A 19,760-nucleotide genomic window follows, 5' to 3' on the forward strand; every position below is an offset into this window, starting at 1 on the left:
ATACAGGAAACCCACCTCAGTGACAAAGACAGACACTACCTCAGAATAAAAGGCTGGAAAAAAATTCTTCAGGCCAATGGTCCCAAGAAAAAAGCTGGAGTAGCCATTCTAATATCGAATAAAATTGACTTTCACCCTAAAGTGATCAAAAAAGATAAGGGGGGACATTTCATATTCATCAAAGTTATGATCTACCAAGATGAACTCTCAATTCTGAACCTCTATGCTCCAAATGCAAGGACATCTACATTCATAAAAGAAACTTTACTAAAGCTCAAAGCACATATTATCCAAGAATCTGCAACTGTTTCCATGAGTAAATATGTAAGGATTGTTTTCAGTGAGGACTTGTCTTTGTTTCATGTTAACAGCATAGCACAGACTGGATCATGTTTAATGATCAAAAGTTTGTCATATCCTTCCAGAGACTGACAAGTTCAAGATCAAGGAGCTTGTTCCAGGAAGACCTCTCTCCTATGCCACAATGTGGCAGAGGGCATTGTACAGAGACAGAGTGAGAGAGAAGAGGGCCAAATTGTGATTTTATAAAGCTCCTACTCACAAGACCACTAGTCCATTTCTGCAAAAGCAACTGATCCTATTCGCCCCTCCTCTTAGCACAGTTGAGTGACCTCTTGGTAGGCATCACCTCCAAACACTGTTGCATTAGTGACATCTTTCCATCACACAAATCTTGAAGGACACAGGCTACTATAGCAGAGTCCCTTTCAAGAGTAATAGAGATGGGCATCAGAAGATGCTTGCTTTTAGCGGATCTTGTTAAATTGGTCTTCAAAGCACTTCTACCCATTCCTGTATCCAATATTCACCCAGGAGAGTGCATTTCCCCCACATTCAGGCCATGTGTGATGAATATTTTCATTTGCTAGTGAAACTGAACCTAATTTCAAAATTGTAATCATCTGAGTTTCCTAGGATCACTGATTCACTGCCCTATTAGATTCTATTAATTACTTTCCAGTAGTTTATCTTGTTAAATGTCTTCTTTCTGTAGCTTGTTACTTTTCTTTGATGTTCACTTAGGATATTCTTTGAAATACCTTGTTTGGCATTTTAAAAATGAATAGAATCTGTTATATGTACCATAGAGAAGTCTAATATTTCTTCCTCTGATAGTTACTAATAGTATTTTGATTTTATTTAATTTGATATTTTGATTAAAGAGGGGAGCAGAGTGTGTTGGCTAAGAATGCAGATCCAAGGAACAGACTGCCTGTGTTAAAATCTGAGATATGTCCAGTCACAAACTTTGTTATGTTAGGTAAATCACTCATTCACAAGAGAAATAGAAGAATATTATTATTTTTGGTTTCCCAGTTGGTCAAGTCTAAACTAATTAATATCATTTAAACTATTCCTAGACTGTAGTAAAACTACATGTGTCATATGAATTTCATTTTGAATAAATACAATCAGCTGTAAATTTAAATTATATGTTACTTTGGGTACATGGCAAGAGGAATGGAGGATATACTATTCAGAAGAACAAAATGACAGTTAGCTAAGTCTTAATTATATTCTTTATACATCTCTCTGGGATAAGAACTGCAAACAGTCCATTTCTCTATCCCACTCACAGTGCCTGCCACTGTGCTTGTTTATAGTTAAGCATCACTATGGATCTGCAGAAGGAATAGCTGGGAGAACTGCTTGTGTACACATTCAGCCATAGCACTCCACTGTTCTCTGTTAGTATTTTCTCAAAAATGAAAATTGCTTTAATATCGGCACAAACAAACCCAGGGGGATCAATCAGCTGCAAAATTATTATGCAAAGCATCCCTGAGCCAAATATAAATGATTTCGGATTATCTGATGTTGTGTATTTTCTGCATCACTACCCCCACCATCAATGTGAATATTCAACAGATAGGTGTGCTATGCAACCAAGCGCCTGCTTCACCATCAGGGAGTCAAAAAACTAAAAAGTTTGACATTATTTTGGAATAGCCTTTTCTTTGCTAATTCTACTCTGCTTGGTTCTTGAGTTGGTAACATTTCAAAAAAAATAGTGTTTTAAAAATGGAATATTTTGTATTGAATTTTACTGCTACCTCAGTTTGGGAAGGCAAATGTAGTATTATAGTTTATTGATTAGATTTCTGTCTATCCATTCATCTACTCATCCAGCCACACTAGAGATATTTAGTGAGATATTGCTCTGAATCTGTGGGGATTCAACGATGCTTGTTTGTTCCCTAAAGTGTAGGAAATGACAATACACATCCTTTGAAAAATGCATAGATTCTAACAAAGAGTCTCCATCTTCAAATTAAAGCAATAACATCCAACAAGATCCTTCCAGAAAATATGTAACTTCTATTAATATCAATGGGTAAACTAATGTAAATTCTGGGGATAACAGTAAATCCTCTATGAAAGTTAGCTTTCATTTTACAACTTTTGATCTCAATGAATAGAGGATAGGATTCAACTTAGAGAAAGAGGTAATCCTGATAGGATGGGAAACATACCAACAATTCTGGTGAGTACTAGATCTTCAGCTGTGGCCATAATTTGTCTTTGGGTTTTGTGAATGCATATGCACATCCTCATCATAGTTAACAATCACTGGGTGCTTGCTGTTGGACTCATTTTCTATGTGTCCTTGCTTTTACTTGTATCGATTTCTTTGCTATAACTAGCCATAGTGTGAGAAGAGATGTTTCTTCAAATTTATAGCCTGGGAAACTAAGTCACAAGAAGTTAGACCATATTGTTTGTAAGACGGTAGCTATTAATGAAGTCTCATTCACATACTGAACCCTCACTCCAGAGTTTGATCTCAGGCAGCCTTTCCTTTCAGAAGATATTGGAATGATGACTTTTTTTTTTTTGTACTCTCTGAACAGCTCATGGGTCTGGACCTTGTCTCTTGATTCTAAGACCCTTTATATGAGTTTCTGACATGGCAGAATGGAGATGTCAGGTTTATACCCCTCCAGACAAAGAGGTAGGTTTGCTCAACTGGAATAAACTTTTCTTGTCCTGTAAGTGGTGAAGATTTAATTTTTAACTTTTATCCTTCCCCTTCCTCCTCTTCTTCCTTCTCCTCTTCTTCTTCCTTCTCTTTCTCCTCTTCCTTCTCTTCTTCTCTTTCTTCCTCCTTCTTTCTCCTCCTCCCCCTCTTTCTCTTCCCACTCCTCCTCTTCCTCCCCCCTCCTCCTCCTCCTCTTCCTCCCCCTCCTCCTCCTCTCCCCTCCTCCTCCTATTTCTTCTTCTTCTTCTTCTTCTTCTTCTTCTTCTTCTTCTTCTTCTTCTTCTTCTTCTTCTTCTCCTTCTCCTTCTTCTTCTTCTTCTTCTTCGTCGTCATTGAAGTAGGTTGGAGAGCACTTGTTGCTGTAGCAGAGGACCTGACTCCATTCCACATAGTGGCTCACAGCCTTCTCTAACTGTTGATCCAGTGCCTCTTTCTGACTTCCACCAAGCACAAATAAAATAAAGGAATCTAAGTTTAAAAATTATTTTATTTTTATTATTTTATTTTTGATGTCTTATATAAAATTTTTAAATAACATTTTTATAATTTTATTTTTAATTGTGTGTGTATGAAAGAGTGTGTGTTTTTATATGTAGGTACACCGATATTAATGTGGGTGCCCTTAGAAACTAGAGGCATCAGATCCCCTATAGAGCTAAGATTACAAGCAGTTGTGTGTAAGTTGATGAACCAAACTTTGATATTCTATAAGAGCAGTATGTACTCTTATCTGGCGAGATGTCTCACCAGCCCCAGGACTATTTTGTTAGCCTATACAAGTCCTGGAAGCAATATTGTTTGATTATAGTATATATCAAGATGAGCATCATCTTGGCTCTGAATGAGTGAACTGAATTTTTTGTTATTACTATATTCAAATTTATCTTACTTTGGATAAGCAAAAGATTAGTTGAAAGTATTTAGACTTTAATATTCACCATAAAGTTTGTTAATGTTATTTGTTACTAGTTTACATATATCATTAACTAAATCTAGCTTGCCCCAAACACTTTGTACTACACTCTGTAGATATAGCAAGGTCTGACTTGAGATCCATTAAACTTTCTAGAACATAATTAGACAATAATCACCAGCATTATTTTCAGTTTGACTATATCACTGAGTAGAGGCCAGTGAAATGTGGATAAGAAAAATGTGCACCACGGGAGTCCTGCCGCACGATACCTCTCCAGTCACCTGCTGACTAGATGCTGACACCAGACTGACTCTAGGAACTATGAATGGAAGATAACTGTGTTATCTTGGAATCCCAGACTGAGTAGAGCCCAGCAACCATCTGTGACAACACTTTAGCCAACTGGACTTCGTTTGGCTGAGAAGATCCTATAGCGTTGAATTATTAAGGTTATTTTGAATTGATCTGCTTTTTTGAAAGCTTCAGGATGCTTCCCTCCTTGCCTTACTGTGTAAGTCTTTCTTGTATGTATGTATAGGTCACAGTCATATTATAAAGGATGCTAAACAATTGTCCAAAGAATATCAGGGTACCAACTGCATACAGAAGTAAGAAACGGGTATTAAACATGGGAGAGATAGGGAGAGAAGCACATAAGGAACATGTTCCCAGATTTCTCTATGCATTTAGCAAACACACAGACTTGTGCAGCATCAGAGAGACTCAGAATCCAGAACCTGCTTGTGAGAATGAAGAAGGTATCTTCTGATCAAGGAGGATGCCTAGGAGACAGGCGTTAGTTCTCCCTGAGGGTTAGTAGTTCCATTGTAATTGAAATGCCACCATTTTTTCAGCGTGTTGGGGCCCTGTGATTCAGCCATTTTCATTGTACTCTTTTTCATGTGTCAATTTCTGCTCTACAATGATAAAATATTTGAAATTCTGGTATTGAATTTCATCACCTCATGAGACTTTCGCATTTAGAGACATGGCTTTTTTTTGCTCTGCCAAAGTTTCAGCTTCTAACATTCAGATGCAGAGATTTAGAACCAGTGGCAATCTGGACAGATGTCAGCGGGTGAGGGTTTTCCACAGCCAGCTCTCATAAAGCACATGTCCACACCGCACTGCCGCTCCTAATCCACAAAGAAAGCACAGATCTGACCGCGATCATCGCCGGACTCATGTCCAAAGGCACATATTTTATTCAAATAACTGCACAGTGCTCTGTGGGAAATACTATTTTCATTATGTTTGCAAACATGTTAGCATTCATTAAAATGTACACTGCCTTCAAGAAAGATTCATGGTGAGCGCTTCCCGTTGAAGGACACATTGTGAACAGTTTTTGGGAGGCAGACGTTTATAACACTGAAGGTTTGAAGTGTGTAATATTTTATGCTGTTTTCTCACTGGAGAGCTTCAGAGTGGAAGAGTGTGAGCTGCTTTGCATTTCTATGCTGGTCTCAGAGGGCCAGGACTTCCACAGGCTTTGAAGTGTGTCCGTGTATCCTTGTGTGAGTGCTTTTGCATAGCTTGTCTGTCAACTTGTCATAAAGAAAGGGACCGTGAGCTCCAGCTCAGGTGGGGTCCAGAAAGTGAGTTTTGCCTTTCTCTGCTGGATCCTGGAAGTAAGTAGTGAATACTCTCGCAGGCTTTCTTCATGGAAAACAGGCTGTGTCTGAAGCTAACCCATTAAGCAAACATTTTAGAATGACACAGTTGTAAGCCATAGACTTTGAGATCTAAGAGAAACCTTGTTTGTTCCCATCCATCCCAGAATGGTATCGACATCTTTTTCTGTTCTGACTATCTCTTTCACAATCTTGGAGGCTTTCCTTTCCTTCTTTATCATTTCTTTTACACTGTTTTCTGCATGTGCTTAGGTCTTCCTGCCACTCCATCTGTGGGGAAAATGCTTTGTCCTTTTTCTCACAATGCATATTTGGTGCCTTCTACATATTATTCTGATCACAACAGACATGATTCTAAAAACTTGAAAGCAAAGAGTGCTTAAGAATCGAACATAATTTTTATGTAGACTTACATTATGTCTCTAAAGTTCTTTATAGTAAAAGCATATTCTAGCTTTACAGAGATGGCTAGAGCAGAGATCCTTCTAGACATGAGAGCATGCATATAAAGACATAATTTAATAAACCGTGACTAACATTTAACTACACTTTACTTTCTAAAGCAAATGTGATGCTCATAGCCATGTGTGTCATAGAGCAGCACACACTGTAATGTAGCTGAAGCATTTACCAAAGTTCCATGTGTTAGGGGCTTGATTCTCATCTTGGTGCCTCCGAAAAAGTAGGCCTAATTGGGAGGTTTCTGGGTGCTGATGGTAGCTTCTTAGGTGATTGTGGGAGGTGGTCTCTTCTTTCTCTTTTCATTGCTAGTCACCATGAAGTGAACAATTGACTCAACTTTGCATTCCCTGCCCTGATGAGCGACTTTGCCATAAGCCTATAAATATTAGGGGTCAAAGGCCATGGATTGAAATCTCCCAAACTGAGTCAGTATAGACCTTTCTACTTTCTACTGCTCTTATGTGTTTTGTTATAATTGTGGAAAACACACAGATGGAGCTCCCACCACATTTCTATTTCATTGTAGTGCCAAGTGAGCAAGGGACTAGAAATCTAATTATTTCAAAATGACTGGGGTTGAAGGTGAGTTGGGCCATCAATGACCTTAAAAATTTAAGTTCAAATAGATGAGTTAGTTATCATCCTATATTCAAGCATAGTAATGTATTTATTTGTAATAACTATGCAAGATGACAATTACATCTTTTGCTCAAGGAAAATCCTAAAAACTAAAGCCCACTACTGTATTATGAATTCACATCATTCACGTTTGTAAGCAGCATTTAGGGACAACACCTATTTTAGGAGACAGTCTGATGACAAACAGAAGAAAACTTTGGACTTAGGATACTGTTTCTAGGAAGAAGCTACGATTCATGGATGAAGTAAATGCCTTAAAGAATACCTTGTTATGCTTGCTCATCCTGAATGATTTTATTTTATTTCTCAATATCCTGAAGGATTGTAAATGGACTGAAAAATTGTGTGCTTCTTTAGCAGTTATTGGTCAAAAATTATAGTCAGGGTACTGAGAAAGTCAGCTAAATCTCCCCCCCCATCTTTAAAGTGGATTACAAATCTGACTTAAGTAGGTTCTTGGGAGGCATAAAGGGTGTGATTTATGGAAAGTGAAGACCGCACATGCAACAGGAACAGTATGTGAGTGGCTCCTCTTAGACCCATCTTTAGTAGCCATTCATCGACTGGCATATCATTGATTACATCTCTGTTTCCTTCTGTTCCTGGAAACCTAGAGCCAGACACAGTGTGGCTGCCCCTCCCCAGGACTGGCTTTCCTCTTCAGAGATTTAAGATAGTTTAGTTACCTCTCCTCTGTGTGTCACAACAGAGCTCCTCCCCTTCCTCAGTGCTTATAGATGTCATGAAACTTAGTCCTGTAGTGGGATCTAGCACATTGGGAAGGATCTAGATCCAGCCCAGTTGTTATTTTGGTTGGAATTTATTCCATTACAAGTATGGGTTAGTGACTTCTAGTGATCAGACCTGTAACATTCTGGCCCAATTTGAAGTTGCCTCCAACAGCAGAGTAGAGAAATAGGAACACAGACTATAGTAGATACAACGTTTCTACTATACAATGTGTATCTACTAGAGTAATAGCATTGTAGTGGGACCTGATCAAAGGAGACCTCTGGCTCTGTTTCTCACTTAAGCAATAGGTACCTGAAGCCCAGAGAAGTTAGGTAAAGTTTCCAGAGTTAATCAGCTGGATAACCTGGACACTAGGACCGACTCTCAGTGTCTGTTCAGATTCTTCCTTTCCCTCTGCTTTCTTCCCCTTTCCTCCCTTTCCTTTTTGTCTCTTGGAAGCTGATGTTTTTTGAAGGCTGATGAACAGGGATCCTAGATCACAAACTATGGTCATCTCAATGTTTCTGTCCACAGATATTCATGGGCCTGGTCTTCAACCTCCTGCTTTCTGTATTATGCTGATTGCTCTCTGCCAGGAGTATTTTATTCATTGCAAAATATTGTAGCAATTTTATACCCAACTAACGATAAAATTATAGATAACTAGGGCTCATCAGATATTTATTGAGCACATGACAGACATTCTGCTGGTTGCTATGGATACAGCAGTGGACAATATATAGTATCTATCACAAAGGAGAAGCTCACAAACCAGTGGGAAAAACAGATTTATAAACAGATAATTATAATTATGTCTCAAATATCTATTGTAATTTACAATGTAGCATAATTTTTAATAGTTGGAATGTAATTGCAAATACCTATATTCATCAATATGGTTTTTACTATTTAATCCTATAGAGACAAATCTATTATTTATTCACCAATTTTTCTCCCCTCTACTCCTCTACCATTGTAACAAAATTGTAATTATATTTATTCAAATTATGTTTAAGAAATTTATAGAATACCTAAAGAGGCACTCAAAAGAGAAAAGGACCATCCTATAGCTACCCAAAGATGGATACAGAAACATTTTGCTATTTATTTTTTTTGTTTAGAGTTTGCATGTTTTCATTTTTAAAAAGGGAAAGCTCTATTATGTTAGCTAAAAGCATGTATTTCCTTTTAAAAAAGATTTATTTTACTTTAAGTCTGTGTATATGTGTGTGTATGTGTGTGTCTGTGTGCATGGGCGTGCAGGTATCTGCAGTGTCCACAGGAGGGTATCATAGTCCTTGGAATTGCAAGCAGTTTCAAGCCACCCAGTGTAGGTTCTGGGAACAGAAGTGGGGTCCGCTGCTAGAGCTAAAGTAGTACATGCTCTTAACTGCTGAGCTCTCTTCCCCTCTGCCCCATGCCGTTGCTTTTGTTTGGAAGGTATACAAGCTCAAAGAAATGTATACGTAAACGAGTGCATGGCTTTTAAGGATGGGGGCATGACCATGTGATGGCAAAGGTGCTAAGTTGGTTGCAAGGACATTTCCCAGGATTTCCTTAACTACATGTTTCCTATTTAGAAAAATGTTGTAAGATGAGGGAAGTAGACGAAGCAGTCACAGTCATGTTCTGAAGTTTACTGAAGGTGCATACTCAGGATCGTGGTGGTTGGAAGCAGACTCACTGTGGGCATGGCAAAGGCTACCAATCTCCTTTACCGAGTCAGTAGATATGCCCAGGCTGAGACTGAGTTCCTTTACAGATTACGTAGGCGTGCCATCAAGGTTGCATAACTGCCTACATGGGCAGCTTGTCTTCACCGAGCCTTGGAGCTTTTCTTTCTGATCATAAGCTCTACTGATCCAAAATGAGTTCCGGACAAGACTTTATCAGCTTCATGTAGCATGAGGTCCAGTTTTTAATCACGAATCCTTGTCAGTCCCCAGGCTGTTTCTTGCAGTTACTTCCTTGTCCGGGTGAAGAACTCCGTAGCCACGACGTTTATGTTTCGTGTTTTTCAGTCTCAGTCCTTCAGCCTAACTAGTTCTTTTTATATGTGATTTCCAGCACCTGTATACTACTTTGACTTTCATGTTCTCTGCCAACTGGTGAGCTTGAGGTCTGTATTTTCATCCACATCATAGATTAAGCTATTGGACTGATTAACACAGTTTTAGTAAGTCGCATAGCTATCATTATCAATTCATTCAATGATACGCTACTTCTTACTCTGTCTCACAAAGGCTAATGGGAGAATCTATCAAGAGTTTGATCATGGTCAGATAAGCTTTATTTTTTTATTTTTTATATTTTTATGACTTCATAACTTACTAATTCTGTCTGTGACATTAAAATAATGTAATCTTAACAGAGCAGGAAATCAATCCCGTATCCTAGTGACTCACTTAGTAATCTGTTGTTTAGTATTTTATCATTTATAGGTATATCTTTAATTATAATGAGCATCTGATTTCCTAGTGGATGACTCTATGGTCTATACTTCTATTTTCCACTCTGCATTCAGAAATAAAAATGAATGGTCTTGAAAAATGATTCAGTCAGTAAATTTTTGTGCATTAGGACCCATGTTTGAATTCTCAGTGCTTACATAAAAGCCTGTCCCAGTGCTTTATATATGCAATTCTAGTCTTGGGGAAAGGCAAACAGGTGGTTCTCTGGAATTTCCTCACCAGCCAGTCTAGCTAATCAGGGAGCACTAGGTTCAGTGAGTGAATACTTCAAAAAGCAAGATGGAAAATGATGAAGAACACACCCAGCTTTGGTCTCTGGTGTCCACAAGCATGGGCATATACATGCTACATAGTCAACACACAATATATAGGCACACATATATATACACCATGCATAGACACACATACATACACTACACATATATACACATCTGCACACAATACACATACACTCATGAAATAAAATTAAAGTGCTATGTTCCCGACTTAAACAGTAGAAATCTTACTTAGGAATGTTTCATTCATTGGGTGGTGACACTTACTTTTAACCCCAGCACCAAGGTGGCAGAGGCAGACAGATCTCTCAGTTCGAGGCCAGCCTGGTCCACAGAGTGAGTTCTAGAACAACCAAGGCTACATAGAGAAACCCTGTGACAGACACACACACACACACACACACACACACACACACACACACACACATATTTATCACTGCTAGTACATTCTTTCTATTCATTCAGCACCCCCATCTCTGGAGGGCTGCTAGTTTAAAAGAAGAACTTCCAGAGTTTTGGAACATCCCTTGCTGACTTTCCTTCATTCCCCCAGGCCTCATACTTCTTCTCTCACAGAGAAGAAGGGAGGCAGGAAGTCTGGAATTGAGACATTTGCATTACTCTGTAGACCATCAGCTGAATCCTGCGGCACTGAGAAGAGTGGTCCCTTTTATGTTATTTTTTCTGCAATGTAATATTTGGTCAAGGTTTACATAGAAATTACACAAGATGCATGAAATGATATATTTTTCTTCTATTGACATTTTTTTCTTAACAGAATATGTTTTTTGGATTTAAACCCATCTGATGAATGTATGAGATGGACTTGTCTGGTACCATAACATTTATACTTCTTGAGCAATTCAATAAAAAATATAAAAATGGCTTAAATAAAACTGAGAAAGTTATTATTCTGAAAGCAAAAGTGCCTACTAATCACTGAAAAGCTATTGAAATAACAGTTTTAGAGCATTAAATAAAAAATACATTATGTTTGTTACTCTTTAAAATTAATGTTTCAAGAATAGAATAAAATTGGTTTGTTTCTACATCTATTGCCCTTCCTGTTTGGGCTCCTCTATCTAGGGTATTTTTTACTCAAGAAGGGAGTATTGTATTGTTCTCTGATCGGTCTAGTCAAGAACAGCTGTATTTGTTAAATCTTGAAAATTCCAAGGACCCTTCACTGGAAACTGTGACTTTAAATTTAGAATGACCTTAGCGTCTGGATTCTTAGTAAGCAGTACAGGTGGTTGTATTATCTAAATCACCTGACATAAATGATGTAAGAAGAAAGGGCTTCTTTTGGCTCACAGTTCCAGGGTCTCTTAGTTGATCTCTCCCTATATACACATTAAAAAACGAAGCCATGGAAGAAAGTTCTTGTGCTTCTCTGCTGCTTAAAACTCATCTCAAAGTATGGAAGTACGAGCGCCAAGATGATCGGGAATCTTTCTAGAAGTGCAAGTTCTCAGTCACTGCACCAGATTGCTAAACTAGAAATGTGGGGTGAGACCAGGAAGAGCGGTTAGTGTTCTAACTCCATCCCTTAGTAAACCTGATGCAATCAAGTTGAGAAACGCTGGTTTGCATTCAGCTTCCATGCCTTCCTCCTGGTTCCTCCTGCAGTCTTCCCGGTCCACCCTCTCCATCTCTCCATCTCTCATTGTAAGATTCATTCAAGAGCACTCATTTTCTGTGTTCCCTTGTATAAGATGCCAGAAAACCCTGAAGCCTTGTTTACTTCTGGAGATTAAGTTATGATCAGCCCCACCCCAGTCACTGTGGGATACGGTTCTTGTTTTCTCTTGCATGGATTACTACAACATCCTCATAGCTGTTGTTCTGCTTTAAGTGTGGCAAGTCTATTGCACTGTTCTCAATACTGGCCCTGGAGTAACACTTGGAGTAGAAGCCTGACTATAGCACATCTACAGAGCTTTTGACTGGACACATTAGCTGCACCGCACTCTTTCTGTAACTGCTAGGAGCTAGAGCCACAGAACCTACATATCTTGGAATTCCTATCCCAAAAGATACAACACCAAAACTAAGGTTCTGTAGGGGGCCCCTGTCAATTTTTTCATGACATTTTCTACTTCTATGTTGATAGTTTTACTGTTGACAGTTCAGCTGTTTCTGAAAATTTCAGGACTCTCTAGAATTCAACATCAAATCTAAAAGAGAGTTACCAGCCACACCTTCTCACCTCCACTAGACTGTTTGTGAGTTCATCACCGTAGGGTATCTATAAATCCTTTCCTCTGGAGCAACTTCTCTTTTTCTGATCAGAATTTTATGTTCCTATCATGCTCCCTTCACTTTTGACTTTCCTTTCTTTTCACACTCTTGGGTGAGCTCTGCTCCCACCAGAGCCATCTCCTGGCTCTCCTTTAGATCTGCTTGCTACCTCAGTACCTTTGTTTCTTCTGTCCCTCCTCCTATGACTTTTCCTAAGACAACTGCCCAGCTTGCCATCCACCTCCATCAGCTCTTCACACAAGAATCATCTTTACAAGGTGTGTGTTCCCCTGGCTACCCCACTGAGAACCAACACCTATTTTCAGCACAGCTAGAAGAAGCCTTTTCATCCAGAATGAGAGACAATGTGCAATCAATGAAGGAAATGGAGTGAGGCCTCACTGGCTTTAGAAATTACACCAAATGTTTATTTTATGTAAAGGGCATAAGAAACCAATAAGGAAAGGGGCATTTGTGTTGTGACAATCATGATCTTAAGTCTTAAACCTTTCAAGGAAGATTACAAAGTTAGCTGGGCAGTGGTGGCACACGTCTTTAATCCCAGCACTCAGGAGGCAGAGGCAGGTGGATCTCTTGAGTTCGAGGCCAGCCTGGTCTACAGAGTGAGTTCCAGGACAGCCAGGGCTACACAGAGAAACCAAATCTCAAAAAAAAAAAAAAAAAAAAAAAAAAAAAAAAAAAACCACAGAAGAAGAAAAAAGTAAAGCAAAAGAAAAAACCTGCTTACTGATGGAGGCCATGAGAGGCAGATGGGCTCCTGTAATAGAGTCTACAATTTACCATGTTCTTTCAGAAGTTAGATTATATATACCTTTCTATCAGACAGAGGAGACTGGTCAGGATAAAAGGAGATTCCAGTTTTTTAAAAATGACATTTTACTCTAATTTCTGCCTAAAATTCTGGTAAGAACATTTGAGATGATCTGTACATTTTCTATTGTAAAAACACTGCGATGATAATTTTGCTTAAAATGAAATTACCAATTTGTTTCCTTGTAGTGCATAGTATATTTTGTTAGGGGGCTTATTTACTTTTAGAAAGTGATGGGCAAAAGAGACCTTGAAAGTGTAAAAATAATGAAGTGGAATTAATAAGACAGTAATGGTTCAGTGGTTCTCCTTAACCCTTTATTAGGATCTATTGATTGTTTTTCTGAATGAGTGCCTGGAGGGGAGTGGTAAGAAAATCAATTTTATGTAGGAAACATTCCAGTTTTTAGTATGAAGAAGAAAGGCAAATCAACTGGAGCCAGAGAGATATTGAAAAGGCTTGGCAGAGCTGACTAGAAAAATAAAACGGACTTCGACATCTTTGTGACCTGGGCTATTTAGCCACAGGACTGTTCTCTTGCCTTTAAGAAAACATCAAACTCTTAAAGAACAAAAATAAGATAACTCTCTTAAGGAAAAATGGATGGGACAATTCAGGAATAAATGTAGTTGGAAATGGCAGTGGAAACACAAAGGACAAAATTGCCCTTTATCCAATTTAAAGAGTGAAAAACAGCCAGAATTGCTCTGAGATGCTTTGCTGGAAGAGATTTGAAGAGACGAGATTGAAGGTTGAAGTTCTGGCCACAGTTCTCCTGCAAATGGGCTTTATATATTATCTGGGCATATGCTGAGGCAGAGCAGGCTGAGGGAGAGCAGGCAGGGCTGGTTCCTTTGTTGTTTCTCTTAAACCACGAACGCAGTTTATCCTGCACTCCCATTTTCTAAGGTTCTACAGTGATACTAGTATATATACATCATTCTATGTCCAAAGTTATGTTTCTGCTTTGGATTAGGAAGGTAACTGCTAGCGTTCTGTTCTCCAGCTTTGCCTCCACTGGTTTATTCCACAGTATCAGTGCGAATCTTCACAAATGTGAATCTCATCATGTCTCTTCTGTAGCCAAAGCCTTCACTGACTCTTCATCACATCCAGCAACACTTTCCAACGTCTTTTCCCAGAACTGACATAGGACGAGAATAGATATTAAAGACAAGTTGTGGAAAATTCCAAAACTGAGATTAGCATGTGTCTCTGCAATAGGTTTTTCTCTGGGTTTTTAATACTGCTGTTCTCCGTGAGACTGCCCAAAGAGGATGGCATAGGAAGTGTAACGTTTCCTGAGCTTGTTTGGTTATGGGATTCAGTTGCTCACATGGAGTGCCTTGTAGGATTAGTTCTGAGTACAGAATGCCGTTTGGAAATGTTGGTTCATAGTTTGTAAGTAGAATGAAGAACTTGCAGAATGATTAGACCTCACCCATTGTTTGTATGTACCCCCTGCATACTCTGCTTGCTTTCTTGTCCATGTCACATTTGAAATTTCCTTAGGTCTAGTCCCCTTGAATAAAAACCTCTTCATCATTTTGGTTTCAGGAACCAAAATAGGAACTACCTTCTTTCAGTAATTCCCATAGCTCCCATTGGGCAAGTTTTATCTCTAGTTTGTAGAGTGGCTTACCTGACAATTTACATAGAGTACTGTGTTGCCTTAGGATTTTCGAGAAAGAAAATTAAGGGGGCTGAGAAAGTTCAGCCAACTTCCTTTACAGAAACAGCAGAGATGGCTGCTGTGTCTTCATTTTGAGATTTTGAAAAAGAAGGAATATATATTATAAAAGTAATAACTTATAAGGTGAATAGGAAAAATATTTTTGAAAACAACTTATCAGGATAAACAAGTACATGTTACAAGATGCATTTAATTTATAGTAGGCACAAAAAGTTAAGATGCTATATGCAATAAAACAAGCTCTCAAATAAACCTGAATGTAGTAAGAGAGCCTGAATATGCATATAACATGCATCAGCAAAGACTATTCTGGAGAAAAATATTAAGACATTTTCTACAAGATAAAAAGAACACAGAGATACGTAACAATCACTAGAAAGTATCGATACTGGGGTGCGGACAAAGGATAAGGATTTAGGCTAAATTAACTCATAATCCTAAATGTGAGTCCAGAGAAATGTGTAATAGAAGCAAGGTCCACAAATATCATGAAGAGATATGTTGAAGTGTGTGGGAAATGACAGTGTATTCTACTCCAGCAAAATTAACAAAGATTCATTTTAAGTCAAGTCCTATAGAAAATTTAAAAAATGCATCATGAATGAATCTTGCAGAAAAAAATCTAAGGCAGAAAAAATTAACTAATAAAGTAAAAAATTTCAGGCCAGGTGTGGGTTCATCTAGGACATTAAATTCATAGTCATAATAACACGTGTGTAATTTTTAAAGTCAATGTTTGAAGCTCAAAGGATTTCTCTCTATTTGTAGCACTCCTGTCCTAGGCTCTGTCCTAGGCTTAACTCAATGCCTGTCCTCTAAGAGGTCAGGGTGAACTTTTATGCTGATCAGTCAGACCCAGAATGCTTGTTTACCCACTCCCCACAAGCTTCCCATCACCTCCAAAATAGAACTCTTACCCAACAAAAGCTCTCTTTGACCCCATGTCCTGCAAGTTGTCAACTTTGTCTTCCTTACCACTGAGATTCAGCACATTTCAGAAGCACTGGTCTTTTTGCTCCTCAGATACCTCATACCAGCCTTCCTGCATCGGTTCGAGATTTTTTTCCCCCTACAATGCTCTTTTCTTGAGATCTAGCTCTGAACTCAGTGTTGTTTTCATAAAGAGACCCGAGATAATTTCCTGGTGAATTATTTCAGGGATGCTGTCTCCCTCTTCCCATGACTATTTCCTTATAACGCTTACCTTTCAATTTTTTAATGTATTTTTCTTAAGCAGACTGGCTGTAGTTCTCAAGTCCAACACTTCTATGTACTTCTAAAGTTCCTGGTGCACAGAGCCTACCAGAGAGGGTTGGCCAGCTGACTCTTTTCCTTGACCTCTCTGATTATTAGAGTTTTAATAATATTGAATAAAACAACAATAGTGATCATTATTTGTGGCTGAAAACAAATTGTACTTTAGATATTTTTATTTTCCAATTTTACATTTTGTATATTTTCTCCTATAAACCTGTTCATTTTAGAATCTATGTTTTAAGATACCATAAAACTTTGATAAGCCATAAATTTGATGATGTATCTTCGTATATACCTAGATGATAGTAATAAAATATATAATAGTTTATATTCAGCTAGCCATGCTTAAGCAATGGATAATAATTAATATTTATGGTCTCAATGATGACAATAAACATGGTAATTAGAAAACGAGTGTGTGTGCCTGGTGACAGTGGGAATTGGGGAATGTCTGTTGTTTTCTTTGTTTCATTTCTCTCATTGCTTATCTTTGCCCGTCTTTCAGTAAAATAAATGCAACATTTTCTGTTCACATGTGGCGGTACCTTCACCATGAATGTTCTAATATGGCCTCTGAATGTACCTGGAAATAGATGTAATGTACTGAGGTGAAAAGAAGGCCGTAATCAGGAGATGAAAGAAGAGACAGCGAATTTAGAAAAAAAAATCTAAAAGCCTGAAACTGGAAAAGAAACAGTTTTTTTTCCTTCACAAAAAGAGCCCAGCACCTGATTTGCTGTGAAAGAGTTCTATCCAGATCCACAATGCTTTATTTAGTAGGTTTTTTATTAAAATCAGTTTTAGATTTACTATTTATCCATCATTAATAAAACATCTGTTTCTATGCTGTGTCAAGCATTGCACTAGCATTTAGGAAAGGACTGAAGACAATAAATGGTTAATATTTTAGGACCCAAAGTCCAAACTCATCCAGAACTAGAGAAGACAAAGCCGCTGACTCTTCATCAGAGTGGCCCCGGAAAATGAAACCTAGAGTTCCATTTAGTGCTTTACGTCTGTCGAGTCTCTGCTTCTGAAGGAGTCAAAGCACGGGAAGGCATCCATTGTAGGAAGCCACCTATTTCTCTTTGTTGCCTTTTTAGTGTTTTAGTTCATCATCTCTCGCTCAGAGAGAATCGACTTAAGATGATTTTCTTTCTGGGAGAAGGTGCCCTGGGCTGGAAGGGTGCAGTAATTCATTACGCTACAGTCTCTGTCTTCCCCCCACTTTCAAAATGAGCTCTGCTCTGACTTTTTTTGACCTGCCTCCACTCTGTTTCAGATTTGTATACTCGTGTTTCATGTATCAGTGATGATTCCAATTACACGCTAGGTAACAAGAGTTTAATAAAATGTGGCAATAAATTGTGGAAAGACATCATGCATGGGAAAAAAATGTATTAAGAAATGTGTTCCAGGTAGGGCTTCCAGTATTAAATGACTAATCACTTCCACACATACACACAAAGTGGAGGTTTTACTTTGTGAAACTCGGCCTTTCAAAGCTAGAATGCCAAGCAGTCCCTTCTAGCAGGGTCTCCAGCCTGTCAGAAACACGTGGCAGTTGTTTCTTTTTACAGAGAACTTTTTATGTTCTTAGTGGCCCTTCAGCTGGAAGGAAGAAGAGTATCTTGCTCAGAGCACATGTTGCACTGATTTCACTGATAAGTGCTAATAAAAGGTATGGGTAATTGTTTTCAGGAAAGTCTAGTGTTCGAAGGGCCGGGAAATGAACCCATTCATTATGGATTCATTATTCAATATGTAAACTTAGGGAAGATTCTTACGGTGGGGAGCATGCCATGATCATGCTAAGGATCTTACGTTTAAATGATACCCCCACCCAGGGTAAGGCTCAGAGGGATGATAAAACCTTCCTCTGGTCCATGTATAGATGTTGACAGTGTGTAGAAAATGTCCACCACTGCTTTCTCCCTCTGGGTATTTGTAGCCTGATGACATTTATCCCCTACAGAGACTGCTCCTACCCAGGTTAGCTAACCCTGTCTCCTTGACCAAGTATATCTCATAAATATCTCCTTGTTTATCTGTCTGCAATAACCATGGGGCTTTGAGTGTACACAATCAGCCCGCTGCTTTGTTCAAGTGTATGCAGTAACCCTAACTCTATTCAGCTCTGCACAGTACACATGCTGTGCTGTTCTTTTTCCATCTGAGAGCCTAGTCCATCTAACCCAGTTTTCTTAGTGTGTAAGTGTCTGTAATCTCTTCTTGCCCCCTCAGTCCTTAATCAGGTCAAGTTCTCTGAGTCGTGGAAGGACTCAGCATCTTACAAGTCTCTTGCTTTTTAAATTTGAGACAGAGTCTCTCTGTGTAGCCCAGGCTGATTTCCAGCTCATAATCCTGTTTCTTCTCTCGAGTGCTGGCATTATGTTTGTATATTACCAAGCCTGAATACCTAAACCTCAGTTCCTTACTGTCAAAGAGGAACAGCTATACATTCTCTACTGAGAAGTTGCAGAATATCAATAATTAAAAAAACAAAAAACCAACCCCCCCCCCAAAAAATGGAATGCAAAGCATTTAGCCCAGTGAGTAATGCAGGGTCAGTGCTCTGTGAGAACACCTCTAGAAAAAAATTTCTAATTTAAACATGTTAATAGGAATTACAATGGAATTATTTTGGTTGGTCTAAGGATTGGCTCTAGAGTCTCATACATTGAGCATGTCCTCTGCTCCTAATGTATACTGTTAGCCTTTGGAATACCTACACATAACAGTTCCAGAAAAAACATACATGTTATTTGGGAACAGAGAAGATGCATGTTTGGCTTTTTGTCCCTGTTTCTCTGTCACCCCCGGGTGGGACATGAGATGTACTTCCCTATCAGTGGTAGTATCTGTTGGGACAAATCCTCTCACCTTAACATCACCATTAATTGTTATGAGAAGCTCTTAGGTTGGGTATCCTTCCTGAGATGAAAATCCCAAGTGTGACTTTTCATTTTATCTTGGTAGCCAACATCCACAGACAACAGGGGGCAAGGAACCCACAGACAGATATCTGGTTTGGCCTCCTCACTGCTCACACTTCAGGAACATTCAGAGAACTCACAGAGAAACGTGACTTGTTTCCCATGCTTTGCTCTTGGTAGTAGGTTAGCAGGGAAGCATCTGGACTGTGAACTCTGAGAGCCCAACACCTCCACATTATTTTAGTTACTACTTTTCTCAGTGTGATAAAATAGCTGTATTAAGCAATTGAATGGGGAGATTTATTTTACTTCATTTTTTTAAAGGGTTAGAGTCCATCTGGTGGTGGAAAGTATAGTAACTGAAGTGGCCCATGGATGTGATAGGAGTTTTGAAGATGTGAGATCTGCCAGAACCTTGGGTGGTTAAGGTGGTAAGATCTCCTTCCTTCTGTGGTGTTTTCAATATGCCTGGCACAGGGAGTGGCACTATTAGGAGGTGTGGCCTTGTTGGAGTAGGGTGTGGCCTTGTTGGAGAAAGTGTGCCACTGTGGGGGGTGTTCTTTGAGATTGTGTGCTCAAGCTCCACCCAGGGCTGAAGAGACCCACCTCCTGGTTGCCTACAGAAAAGAGGGTCTCATCTTCGTTGCCCTCAGATCAAGATGTAGAACTCT

This window comes from Mastomys coucha, unplaced genomic scaffold, assembly GCF_008632895.1.
Source record: "Mastomys coucha isolate ucsf_1 unplaced genomic scaffold, UCSF_Mcou_1 pScaffold7, whole genome shotgun sequence".
Classification (NCBI taxonomy): Eukaryota; Metazoa; Chordata; class Mammalia; order Rodentia; family Muridae; genus Mastomys; species Mastomys coucha.